Below are 14,833 nucleotides of genomic sequence, written 5' to 3' on the forward strand. Positions count from 1 at the left end.
TTTTATTTTGAAGAACCGGATGTCAGGTGCGGGAAGTGTCTTTGCTGTTTTTTCGATTGCTTTACTTCCTCTTCCTTCGGACTTTTGAATGAGAAGGTAAGAGTTCTTCACTGCTCCGTGTTTCTTCATATTGTAAATATTCTTCCTAAACGTTCCTAGATACTTGAAAAGTTAACCCAATATTGTTGTGGGTACAAGTGATGTGTTGTTTTGAGTAATTTTTATGCACAATTTCCTTTATTTTTGGTAGTATTTACGCATGGTATTTACATCACACAAGAGCAGATATCACTCCGCCAGAAAGTTGAGACCTGTGTATGTGTGTTTCCAACACAGGTACCGTATTTTCCGCACTAGGCGCACCTAAAAACCACAAATTTTCTCAAAAGCTGACAGTGCGCCTTATAACCCGGTGCGCTTTATATATGGATTAATATTAAGATTCATTTTCATAAAGTTTCGGTCTCGCAACTACGGTAAACAGCCGCCATCTTTTTTCCCCGTAGAAGAGGAAGTGCTTCTTCTTCTACGCAAGCAACCGCCAAGGTAAGCACCCGCCCCCATAGAACAGGAAGCGCTTCTTCTTCTACTGTAAGCAACCACCCGCCCGCGTAGAAGAAGAAGAAGCGCGCGGATATTACGTTTCATTTCCTTTGTGTGTTTACATCTGTAAAGACCACAAAATGGCTCCTACTAAGCGACAGGGATCCGGTTCATGAAAAGACGCAATCTCTCCATCCGCACACAGACTACCGTATTTTCCGCACCATAAGCCGCCCTGGGTTATAAGCCGCGCCTTCAATGAACGGCATATTTCAAAACTTTGTCCACCTATAAGCCGCCCCGTGTTATAAGCCGCATCTAACTGCGCTAAAGGAATGTCAAAAAAACAGTCAGATAGGTCAGTCAAACTTTAATAATATATTAAAAACCAGCGTGATGTGGGCGCGCATGGAGTCGTATATCAACATGGACGGAGCTGCGTGAAAAAAGCCACCCGGCCTCTTCGCGTAAACTTACCTTAACCACTCGCTCATCTTTTCTTCATCCATCCATCCCTTCGAGTTAGCTTTTATGATGACGCCGGCTGGAAAGGTCTCTTTTGGCAAGGTCTTCCTTTTGAATATCACCATGGGTGGAAGTTTCTGGCCATTAGCATGGCAAGCTAGAACCACAGTGAAGGATGACTTCTCATTCCCTGTGGTGCGAATATTCACCGTACGTGCTCCCGTTGTATCCACAGTGCGGTTCACAGGAATATCAAAAGTCAGTGGAACCTCGTCCATGTTGATAATGTTCTCTGGCCGGATCTTTTTTTCAGCTATCTTGTTTTTACAATATGTACGGAAAGTAGCCAGCTTTTCTTGAAAGTCTTTAGGCAGTTGCTGTGAAATAGTAGTCCGTGTGCGGATGGAGAGATTGCGTCTTTTCATGAACCGGAAACCTGTCGCTTAGTAGGAGCCATTTTGTGGTCTTTACAGATGTAAACACACAAAGGAAATGAAACGTAATATCCGCGCTTCTTCTTCTTCTACGGGGGCGGGTGGTTGCTTACAGTAGAAGAAGAAGCGCTTCCTCTTCTATGGGGGCGGGTGCTTACCTTGGCGGTTGCTTGCCGTAGAAGAAGAAAAAAGATGGCGGCTGTTTACCGTAGTTGCGAGACCTAAACTTTATGAAAATGAATCTTAATATTAATCCATATATAAAGCGCACCGGGTTATAAGCCGCACTGTCAGCTTTTGAGTAAATTTTTGGTTTTTAGGTGCGGCTAATAGTGCGGAAAATACGGTACTATTTCACAGCAACTGCCTAAAGACTTTCAAGAAAAGCTGGCTACTTTCCGTGCATATTGTAAAAACAAGATAGCTGAAAAAAAGATCCGGCCAGAGAACATTATCAACATGGACGAGGTTCCACTGACTTTTGATATTCCTGTGAACCGCACTGTGGATACAACGGGAGCACGTACGGTGAATATTCGCACCACAGGGAATGAGAAGTCATCCTTCACTGTGGTTCTAGCTTGCCATGCTAATGGCCAGAAACTTCCACCCATGGTGATATTCAAAAGGAAGACCTTGCCAAAAGAGACCTTTCCAGCCGGCGTCATCATAAAAGCTAACTCGAAGGGATGGATGAAGAAAAGATGAGCGAGTGGTTAAGGTAAGTTTACGCGAAGAGGCCGGGTGGCTTTTTTCACGCAGCTCCGTCCATGTTGATATACGACTCCGTGCGCGCCCACATCACGCTGGTTTTTAATATATTATTAAAGTTTGACTGACCTATCTGACTGTTTTTTTGACATTCCTTTAGCGCAGTTAGATGCGGCTTATAACACGGGGCGTCTTATAGGTGGACAACGTTTTGAAATATGCCGTTCATTGAAGGCGCGGCTTATAACCCAGGGCGCCTTATGGTGCGGAAAATACGGTATGTGGATTTGTGCATTATTATGATTTTGTGAGAAAACGTTTTTGTTAATGTAATTTAATTTATTATTATTTTTATATGAATTAATTGTTACTTTCTCTTCCTTCGGACTTTTGAATGAGAAGGAGCAGATATCACTCCGCCAGAAAGTTGTGTGTTTTGTGTTTCCAACACAGGTTGCCAATAAATACTGAACCGAAGGCATGGTGAAGTGTCTTTTATTTTGAAAAATTACACAACGCAGAATAAGACTCACTACATATGCAGTAACATATTTTGTCATTTATACACCTATTATTCTGTACACATTATGAGGGACAAGGTGTAAAAAGGGATTATTAATCTACTTGTTCATTTACTGTTACTTATTTTCTCTTTTAACATGTTCTATCTACACTTCTGTTCAAATGTAATAATCACTTATAATTCTCTTCTTTGATACTTTACATTAGTTTTGGATGATACCACACATTTAGGTATCGATCCGATACCAAGTAGCTACAGGATCATACATTGGTCGTATTCAAAGTCCTCATGTGTCCATTTCCTGAGTTTATAAACATAATATAAATTTTTTTTAAAAAGAAAAAAGGATAAAAAATATTGATGTAATCATAGTAGTATTGACGAGATACACTATTGTACTTGGTATCATTAGAGTGGATGTCAGGTGTAGATCCACCCATGGCATTTGTTTACATCATACTTGCCAACCTTGAGACCTCCGATTTCGGGAGGTGGGGGGTGGGGGCGTGGTTAAGAGTGGAGGAGTATATTGACAGCTAGAATTCACCAAGTCAAGTATTTCATACATATTATATATATATATATAATATGTATGAAATACTTGACTTGGTGAATTCTAGCTGTCAATATACTCCTCCACTCTTAACCATATATATATATATATATATATATATATATATATATATATATATATATATATATATATATCCTGAAAATATGCAAACAAAACTGTGTTTAGATAATTGATACTTCAAACTTGCAATAATAAATATTAAGGAATATAACATAACTGCTTCTGAGAGTTTCAAAATGTAATGAATAAAATGCTAAAGTTGTTGATAAAAGTATTTTAATAATTAAATATGGTCATTTTAAATGAATTATTATGATCATTTAAAATCAATTACTTGAAATATGTTTATTTTAGTGTATAATTCTATGGCTGGATGTAATAAGGAGTCACGAAAAAATACAAATAAAAATACATTTTGATGTTTTTAGCAAAATATAGTAAAAATGTATTTAGTTTTTTTTTTTTTTTTAATTAATAAATATATTTATTTTTATGTAAAATAAACCTAATAATACAATTTATCTCTAGTCTGGATTATTTAGTTCTTGTCACCCTGTTGTCCTCCCGTCACGAAAAAAGGCTGTCCTCACTCAGGTCCGCATGGAGCTGGAGGGGGCGTGGCTTCCAGCTCCGGCTGAAAATCGGGAGATTTTCGGGAGAATATTTGTCCCGGGAGTTTTTCGGGAGAGGCACTGAATTTCGGGAGTTACCCGGAAAATTCGGGAGAGTTGGCAAGTATGGTTTACATTGTGACGGCGGTGAGCTATTGAATCCTCCTCCAGTGTGTAATGAAGCATGTTTGGCTATTCCTCGTCCTCCAGTGATAATGCTACTTGTAAGAAACGTTTGTCACCATGGAGGCGAGGATTAGTGATTTAGAAGTAGCTAAAACAGTAGCTAAAACCATGTCTTAAAGCACCTCTTCCTGAGGGTGTTTCAGTGTTATAACCTTTATCTTTACTTTTTAAGCCAAAATGCGTCCATTCTCCCTTTTCTGTCTACACACTGTGTCTGCTTGTAAGTACTCCGTGTGCGCGTGCTGCCGAACATGCTTCTCTGCTCGTAAAACCAGCAATGTCATGACGTGACGACGCACACCTGCGAAGTGAAAACCATTTCAGGTGACTACCTCTTGAAGCTCATCAAGAGAATGCCAAGAGTGTGCAAAGCCGTAATCAGAGCAAAGGGTGGCTATTTTGAAGAAACTAGAATACAAAACATGTTTTCAGTTATTTCACTTTTTTTTTTTGTTAAGTACATAACTCCACGTGTTCATTCATAGTTTTGATGTGACAATCTACAATGTAAATAGTCATGAAAATAGAGAAAAGGCATTGAATGAGAAGGCGCGTCCAAACTTTTGGCCTGTACTGAATATTTCCAAATGATGGGAATATGAGGAGAGTGTGGACCTCTCCAGTCAAACGGACTGGTGCAAAGTGGAGAGACGTGAGCACCCTTTGAGAGGGAAAAGAAGAAACTGGAGAAAAAAAAACTATGCAAACCTCGAAAGAAAATGTTGAAAAGTCAAGACTACATTTCCTGCAATCGGGTGCATTTCTACACTATATTTTAACTTTAGATGTATTCTCATCTACCAACCTCTTATTGACACTCACATGTCCTATGTCAGTGTTTTTCAACCTTTTTTGAGCCAAGGCACATTTTTTGCGTTGAAAAAATGCGGAGGCACACCACCAGCAGAAATCTGTAAAAAACTAAACTCAGTGGACAGTAAAAAGTCGTTGTCGCAATTGTTGGATATGACTTTAAAGCATGCATCACTATAGCTCTTGTCTCAAAGTAGGTGTACTGTCACCACCTGTCACATCACACCCTGACTTATTTGGACTTTTTTGCTGTTTTCACATGTGTAGTGTTTTACTCCTATTTTGGTTGCTTTTTCTCTTTTTTTGGTATTTTCCTGGAGCAGTTTCATGTCTTCCTTTGAGCGATATTTCCCGCATCTACAAACCCCGTTTCCATATGAGTTGGGAAATTGTGTTAGGTGTAAATATAAACGGAATACAATGATTTGCAAATCCTTTCCAACCCATATTTAATTGAATGCACTACAAAGACAAGATATTTGATGTTCAAACTGATAAACTTTTTTTTTTTTTTTTTTGCAAATAATTAACTTCGAATTTCATGGCTGCAACACGTGACAAAGTAGTTGGGAAAGGGCATGTTCACCACTGTGTTACATGGCCTTTCCTTTTAACAACACTCAGTAAACGTTTGGGAACTGAGGAGACACATTTTTTTAAGCTTCTCAGGTGGAATTGTTTCCCATTCTTGCTTGATGTACAGCTTAAGTTGTTCAACAGTCCGGGGGTCTCAGTTGTGCTATTTTAGGCTTCATAATGTGCCACACATTTTCAATGGGAGACAGGTCTGGACTACTCGCAGGCCAGTCTAGTACCCGCACTCTTTTACTATGAAGCCACGTTGATGTAACACGTGGCTTGGTATTGTCTTGCTGAAATAAGCAGGGGCGTCCATGGTAACGTTGCTTGGATGCCAACATATGTTGCTCCAAAACCTGTATGTACCTTTCAGCATTAATGGCGCCTTCACAGATGTGTAAGTTACCCATGTCTTGGGCACTAATACACCCCCATACCATCACACATGCTGCCTTTTACACTTTGCGCCTATAACTATCCGACACGACGTGCACAGTTTCTAAAAACAATTTGAAATGTGGACTCGTCAGACCACAGAACACTTTTCCACTTTGTATCAGTCCATCTTAGATGAGCTCAGGCCCAGCGAAGCCGACGGCGTTTCTGGGTGTTGTTGACCAACGGTTTTCGCCTTGCATAGGAGAGTTTTAACTTGCACTTACAGATCTAGCGACCAACTGTAGTTACTGACAGTGGGTTTCTGAAGTGTTCCTGAGCCCATGTGGTGATATCCTTTACACACTGATGTCGCTTGTTGATGCAGTACAGCGTGAGGGATCGAAGGTCATGGGCTTAGCTGCTTACGTGCAGTGATTTCTCCAGATTCTCTGAACCCTTTGATGATATTACGGACCGTAGATGGTGAAATCCCTAAATTCCTTGCAATAGCTGGTTGAGAAAGGTTTTTCTTAAACTGTTCAACAATTTGCTCACACATTTGTTGACAAAGTGGTGACCCTCGCCCCATCCTTGTTTGTGAATGACTGAGCATTTCATGGAATCCAGTTTTATACCCAATCATGGCACCCACCTGTTCCCAATTAGCCTGTTCACCTGTGGGATGTTCCAAATAAGTGTTTGATGAGCATTCCTCAACTTTATCAGTATTTATTGCCACCTTTCCCAACTTCTTTGTCACGTGTTGCTGGCATCAAATTCTAAAGTTAATGATTATTTGCAAAAAAAAAAAGTTTATCAGTTTGAACATCAAAAATGTTGTCTTTGTAGCATATTCAACTGAATATGGGTTGAAAAGGATTTGCAAATCATTGTATTCCGTTTATATTTACATCTAACACAATTTCCCAACTCATATGGAAACGGGGTTTGTACTTTGTTTTAGCAATCAAGAATATTTCAGTTGTTTTTATCCTTCTTTGTGGGGACATTGTTGATTGTCATGTCATGTTCGGATGTACTTTGTGGCCGGCGTCTTTGCTCCACAGTAAGTCTTTGCTGTCGTCCAGCATTCTGTTTTTGTTTACTTTGTAGCCAGTTCAGTTTTAGTGTCGTTCTGCATAGCCTTCCCTAAGCTTCAAAGCCTTTTCTTAGGGGCACTCACCTTTTTGTTTATTTTTGGTTTAAGCATTAGGCACCTTTTTACTTGCACAATGTTTCCGACATCTACAAAGCAATTAGCTACCTGCTGCCACCTACTGATATGGAAGAGTATTACACGGTTACTCTGCCGAGCTCTAGACAGCACCGACACTCAACAACAACACATCGTTTGCAGACTATAATTACTGGTTTGCAAAACATATTTTAACCCAAATAGGTGAAATTAGATCATCTCACGGCACACTGTGTGCCGCAACACAGTGGTTGAAAAACACTGTCCTATGTAAGGAACAGTGTTGGACAAAGTAACGCGTTACTGTAACGCCATTAGTTTCGGCGGTAACTAGTAATCTAACGCGTTATTTTTTATTTTCAGTAACTCAGTTACCGTTACTACATGATGCGTAACTGCGTTATTTTACGTTACTTTTTATGTAGTATAAAGTGTGTTTTATCGGAGCGCTGCTCTGTCATCGTTCTGATTCTTCTTGTGTCACAAGCCGGAGAAGAGAGAGAGACATGTGCTCTGTGTGGGTGTGTGAGTGTGGGGAGGGAGGGAGGAGAGGGGGGCGTGTCTGATCATGGCGGAGCCAGAAGTCGAGTTTGTTAACATGGAGATATTTTCACTACTTTTCTTTTGTCGAGCACAAAGAAAAGAACATTTTAGTTAAATGTAAATTGTGCTTTGGATCAAAGATCCCATCTACTGCCCAAAACAGCAATTCAAATCTGCTGAAACAAGCTACATAAGCAACATGCTTCGACGAAGCTAGTAAAGAGAGACAGAGACTCCAATGACACTTTACCTCCACCACCACTTAAGGATTAACTCTGCCTCTGCTCATTCACCGCTGAAGGTACACACACTCTGTCAATCAATGTTCCCTCTAATTGTTCATGTGTGTGAGCAAACGCAAAAAGTCCCTGAGCATTGAGTGGAGTCCATGTGAGCAACTTTAGACGTGCACACTGTGGCTACACCAGCAGCACACCTGTCCCTAACCTGACTAAATAACAAGTTCAATCTCCATCCATCCATCCATTTTCTACCGCTTGTCCCTTTCGGGGTCGCTGGAGCCTATCTCAGCTGCATTCGGGCGGAAGGCAGGGTACACCCTGGACAAGTCCCCACCTCATCACAGGGCCAACACAGATAGACAGACAACATTCTCTTATTATTATAATCAAATGACAGCAGTCATTTCCATTTCTAATATAAGTGTTTAGGCCCACTTACAATGACAATAACAACAAATATTGTTTTTCATGAACTGTGTACTTGTATTGTTTGTCTGGGTGGAGGTCCTGCTTTGGAAATAATTGGTACCCCTTTCAGACATTGCATTTAGTTCCCATTAAAACATTCACATGTTGCACAATGACATGTAAGCAGGGGATCATGTGTACATTCCTGCAACTTCCTGTTTGTAAAAAATATATTTTTATTAGTATTTATTTAATATACTAACAGCATTTAATGATTAATATTTATAAATTAAGATTCCTAATAAATGACACTGGAATAAGCACACATTTGATTGGTAAATCATAGTGTAACGACCTGGAATGACACTTTATGTGTGGTGTTGGAGTTGTCCGACTTTTTGTGTGGCTGTAAACGCATCACTGGCTCAGTGCCATATGTGCAAGTGTTGGCGCAAGTGAGAAAGAGCGAGCGGCAGCTGTTGATAAAACAAAGTTACTTTTGGTCTGGTTTGTACTGCAGAAAATGACCAGTTTTGCTAGATATCATTTTTTTACTAATGTTTTGGTGATGTGTTTATGGCCGACAATAAAGAGTTTTGCTCAGTAAAGTGATGGATGGAATTCATGTCCTCAAAGCGTCTCGACAGACGTTACAATATTTGAACAATGATGACGAAAACGGTTTTCTCTGTCGTGTCCGTGTCGTGTCGAAAATTGTTATGCGCTTATTTTTTTATTTGATTTTGTGCGTGGCATAGATTTGCCGTGCGCAGAGGACGCTTGAGCAGTGCACAATTGCACAGGCGCGCTCCTGAGAGGGAACGTTGCTGTCAATTCTCTTATATACTCTTTCATTCTAGACTTCTAGAGTGTTTGATTATCACATCACTCTAAATGTATAGACTATAAAGTTCACAAACATAAAGAGGGATGCTAGTGGGCCAGGCCAATTTTTCCTTATCTCTAAACTAAAACTGGGGAAATGTGGAGTGTCTTCTGGGCTTCAGACATGATTTTGTATCAGAATTACTTGAGGAAGAAAATGCCTGGTTAGGCTTTGTGTATGTAGTGTGTGCCTTTCTTGGTTTACATCTATGCTGTTATTATGCTGTTTGTTACTTATGTATGTTATGTTGCAGCTATTTAAAATAGTTTTGTCAATTTGTTCTGGCCAGAAACAAATTGGTCTTTGTAACATATCTTTGTCTTTGTGTGTTGTATGTAGACCATAGACCACATTGCTTAGCAGAGTTCAGTGATGCAAATGCATGTCAAGTTGATCAACACATTGTATTATTCTCCAGTGCAATAACAGTACTGAAATGAAGGCTAAAAGGGCATTAATGGGAGCTTTAAAAAAAAAAAAAAAGACAAAAAGAAGTAACTAAATAGTTACTTTTCACAGTAACGCATTACTTTTTGGTGTAAGTAACTGAGTTAGTAACTGAGTTACTTTTGAAATGAAGTAACTAGTAACTGTAACTAGTTACTGCTTTTCAGTAACTAACCCAACACTGGTAAGGAACCAGAGTTTTTAGTAGATCATTTACTAACATTTTTATCACTGAACATTTCTCGTAAAACTCTTATGACATACAAGCAAAGAACTCGGAAAACATTAGTAGATAATTTACTAACATTATTATCATTGAAAATTCCACATTCATTTGGCAACTATATCCTGTAGCCACGCCCCCTCAGGTAATATACTTCCTGTGTTGTGACCTCTGTTTACATTCCGCCACGTCAGAAACATACCTTGTCGCTGGCTATTAATAAATATGCTAAAACAGGGGTGTCGAAGCTACGGCCCGCGGGCCAAGTGCGACCCGCCGGCGTCTTCAATTTGGCCCGCGAGACGGCACAAGTCCAATAAGCAATGTGGCCCTAATATACTATCCAAATATTGTCAGCTGCCTGATAGCTGCCGTTTTGTCACCGTCTAGTGGCCAACAAAAGTAACTCAAGTCAGTGGTCACTAATCGTACATCAATGTGTCTGCATGCAGAGCATTTACCTACATGACCCAATTCAAACAACCTTCCCTAGTCATGGTACACACATTTTCTTATCACCAGCACAAAAAATGGTGCAAAAACTGAAGACTAAGTAAGATGAAATATGTCAAATAAGCGTGATATTTACTTATTTTCTGTCTGATAAGATAATTCTTCTCACTAAGCAGATTTTATGTTAGAGTGTTTTACTTGTTTTTTTGGTCCTAAATGATCTCAGTAAGATATTACAGCTTGTTGCTGAGATTTGATGACCTATATTGAGTAAAACATGCTTGAAACTAGAATATCAACTGTTCATCAACACTCACAAGTATAAAACTACTTTTTTAAAGTAATCATTTCTTACTTCAAGCATGAAATAAAAAATCATGACTTTGACACAATTGTGTCTCATAATTAAAATAAATCTAAAAGATGTACTCATATAGTAGTACAGTCGGCACAGTTCAGTAAACGGACCGTTAATATTTAAACATTTCACATGTGACATTTCTAACAATTTTGAACAGAAATAGTTCATGCACATTCAGATAAATTCTTAAAAATTACAATAAAAAAAAATTGTCTGGGGGCCGGGCTGTAAATATATATATGTATATATATATATACATATACATATACAGGTAAAAGCCAGTAAATTAGAATATTTTGAAAAACTTGATTTATTTCAGTAATTGCATTCAAAAGGTGTAACTTGTACATTATATTTATTCATTGCACACAGACTGATGCATTCAAATGTTTATTTCATTTAATTTTGATGATTTGAAGTGGCAACAAATGAAAATCCAAAATTCCGTGTGTCACAAAATTAGAATATTACTTAAGGCTAATACAAAAAAGGGATTTTTAGAAATGTTGGCCAACTGAAAAGTATGAAAATGAAAAATATGAGCATGTACAATACTCAATACTTGGTTGGAGCTCCTTTTGCCTCAATTACTGCGTTAATGCGGCGTGGCATGGAGTCGATGAGTTTCTGGCACTGCTCAGGTGTTATGAGAGCCCAGGTTGCTCTGATAGTGGCCTTCAACTCTTCTGCGTTTTTGGGTCTGGCATTCTGCATCTTCCTTTTCACAATACCCCACAGATTTTCTATGGGGCTAAGGTCAGGGGAGTTGGCGGGCCAATTTAGAACAGAAATACCATGGTCCGTAAACCAGGCACGGGTAGATTTTGCGCTGTGTGCAGGCGCCAAGTCCTGTTGGAACTTGAAATCTCCATCTCCATAGAGCAGGTCAGCAGCAGGAAGCATGAAGTGCTCTAAAACTTGCTGGTAGACGGCTGCGTTGACCCTGGATCTCAGGAAACAGAGTGGACCGACACCAGCAGATGACATGGCACCCCAAACCATCACCCAACCATGCAAATTTTGCATTTCCTTTGGAAATCGAGGTCCCAGAGTCTGGAGGAAGACAGGAGAGGCACAGGATCCACGTTGCCTGAAGTCTAGTGTAAAGTTTCCATCATCAGTGATGGTTTGGGGTGCCATGTCATCTGCTGGTGTCGGTCCACTCTGTTTCCTGAGATCCAGGGTCAACGCAGCCGTCTACCAGCAAGTTTTAGAGCACTTCATGCTTCCTGCTGCTGACCTGCTCTATGGAGATGGAGATTTCAAGTTCCAACAGGACTTGGCGCCTGCACACAGCGCAAAATCTACCCGTGCCTGGTTTACGGACCATGGTATTTCTGTTCTAAATTGGCCCGCCAACTCCCCTGACCTTAGCCCCATAGAAAATCTGTGGGGTATTGTGAAAAGGAAGATGCAGGATGCCAGACCCAAAAACGCAGAAGAGTTGAAGGCCACTATCAGAGCAACCTGGGCTCTCATAACACCTGAGCAGTGCCAGAAACTCATCGACTCCATGCCACGCCGCATTAACGCAGTAATTGAGGCAAAAGGAGCTCCAACCAAGTATTGAGTATTGTACATGCTCATATTTTTCATTTTCATACTTTTCAGTTGGCCAACATTTCTAAAAATCCCTTTTTTGTATTAGCCTTAAGTAATATTCTAATTTTGTGACACACGGAATTTTGGATTTTCATTTGTTGCCACTTCAAATCATCAAAATTAAATGAAATAAACATTTGAATGCATCAGTCTGTGTGCAATGAATAAATATAATGTACAAGTTACACCTTTTGAATGCAATTACTGAAATAAATCAAGTTTTTCAAAATATTCTAATTTACTGGCTTTTACCTGTATGTATATATATATATATATATATATATATATATATATATACACACATACATATATATACACATACATATTATATATATATATATATACACACATACATATATATACACATACATATACACATACATACATACATACATACATATATATATATATATATATATATATATACACATACATATATATATATACATATACACATACATATATATATATATATATATATATATATACACATACATATACATATATATATATATATATATATATATATATATATATATATATATATATATATATATATATATATATGTATGTGTGGGGAAAAAAAATCACAAGACTATTTCATCTCTACAGGCCTGTTTCATGAGGGGGGTACCCTCAATCGTCAGGAGATTTTAATGGGAGCATTCGCATACCATGGTTTATATAGGGCACAGAGTGGGTGGGTACAGTCTGGCCTAAGGGCGTGGTGATTGGTTCATGTGTTACCTAGGAGGTGTTTCCGTCTAGGTAACACATGAACCAATCACCACGCCCTTAGGCCAGCCTGTACCCACCCACTCTGTGCCCTATATAAACCATGGTATGCGAATGCTCCCATTAAAATCTCCTGACGATTGAGGGTACCCCCCTCATGAAACAGGCCTGTAGAGATGAAATAGTCTTGTGATTTTTTTTCCCCACACATACATATATTGCGCTCTACTACGGTATCGAGCACTATTTTTTGGATAACCTTATTAAGACATATATATATATATATATATATATATATATATATATATATATATATATATATATATATATTCCTTGCGCACTAATTGACTGAAAGAGCACGCACTTGGCACTTGTTTTTGAACACTGACTTTTTGCAGTGTTTCTGTTTCAAGTTTTATTCACAATACCATATAACAAATACAATAGTAGTGAAATATCATCATTTAAAGATGTTGGTACGTGAAAGGGTCCCCCAAATAAGCTAGAAGAAGCTTTTGACAGGGGGTCCAGAGGATAGTATATACATGAAATGATGGAACATGGTAGCAAGTACAACAACAAAAAACAAAACAAAAAACAACGCTATATGATTAACACAAGATAATAGTACTAAAGCAAGCATACACATACATACATACATACATTCATTCAACCATGCAAAACCCAACAGTAGTCTACCCCACATGAGGCATTAAAGATAGGTGGTTAATAGATAAGTTTTTAGTTTCTTTTTGAAGTTGGAGAATGGATACAGCATCTTGAGGCTCTCATTAAGCCGGTTCCAAATCTTTGGTCCCCTGCATACAACACTTCGAGCGGTACAATCCAGTAAACGATGTTTCCCTGATATCAAATCTAAGTTACGAGTGTTAAAATTCAACCTGCTCTTTGAATTTTGTGGATATTATAAAAAAAAAAGGTCCAATACCTTAAAATAAGTATATTCTCACTAATAACAAGTGCATTTTTCTTGGTAGAAAAAAAAAAAAAAAGAGACCTTTTTGCTCAATATGTTGAAAAATATTCTTAAATGAAGTAAATGCTAGTGCCATTATCTTGACATAATGATATGCGCTCAGCATTACATTTCTTGAAAACAGCAAACTTATACTAAAACTAATTTATTGTTCTTAATGGAAAGGCAACAAGGCAACATCTTCTTACTCTCGGGGTCTCCTAGCCGCTCAGGCAAATCATATTGTCTAAAAATGCATTTTTCCATCGACAACATGACATAATCGCGCCAAGTGCGTGCTCTTTCAGTCAATTAGTGCGCATATATACAGCCCGGCCCCCGGCCAAAAAATTTTTCATTGTAATTTTGAAGAATTTACCTGAATGTGCATGAACTATTTCTGTTCAAAATAGTTAGAAATGTTAAATGTTTAAATATTAACTGTCAGTTTACTGTACTGTGCCAACTGTACTACTATATGAGTACCTATTTTCTATTGTTTCATTGAAAATAAAACAGCAAATTGTGTCAAAATCATGATTTTTTTTTTTTCATGCTTGAAGTTAGAAATGATGACTTTAAAAAAGTAGTTTTATACTTGTGAGTGTTGATGACACAGCTTTGCAACACTTGATATTCTAGTTTCAAGCATGTTTTACTCAATATAGGTCATCAAATCTCAGCAACAAGCTGTAATATCTTACTGAGATCATTTAGGACCAAAACCCTTAAAACAAGTAAAACAGTCTAACATAAAATCTGCTTAGTGAGAAGAATTATCTTATCAGACAGAAAATAAGCAAATATCACCCTTACTTGAGATATTTCATCTTACTTATATTTCAGTTTTTGCAGTGCACCGTTGCATGCTATGTAGACCCCAAGGAAAATCATGCTATGACCCCTTTTAACTGTGCGAGAAAATACAAGTCTTAACCGGTCCTC

General features: G+C 38.4%; 1 protein-coding gene across 2 annotated transcripts in view; it reads right to left on the reverse strand.

Moving 5' to 3' along the window:
• flnba (filamin B a) overlaps positions 1-14,833 on the reverse strand; it is a 181,127-nt gene that overhangs the window by 119,162 nt on the left and 47,132 nt on the right. The window lies entirely within an intron of this gene.

The sequence above is a fragment of the Nerophis lumbriciformis genome, linkage group LG03 (assembly GCF_033978685.3).
Source record: "Nerophis lumbriciformis linkage group LG03, RoL_Nlum_v2.1, whole genome shotgun sequence".
NCBI lineage: Eukaryota > Metazoa > Chordata > Actinopteri > Syngnathiformes > Syngnathidae > Nerophis > Nerophis lumbriciformis.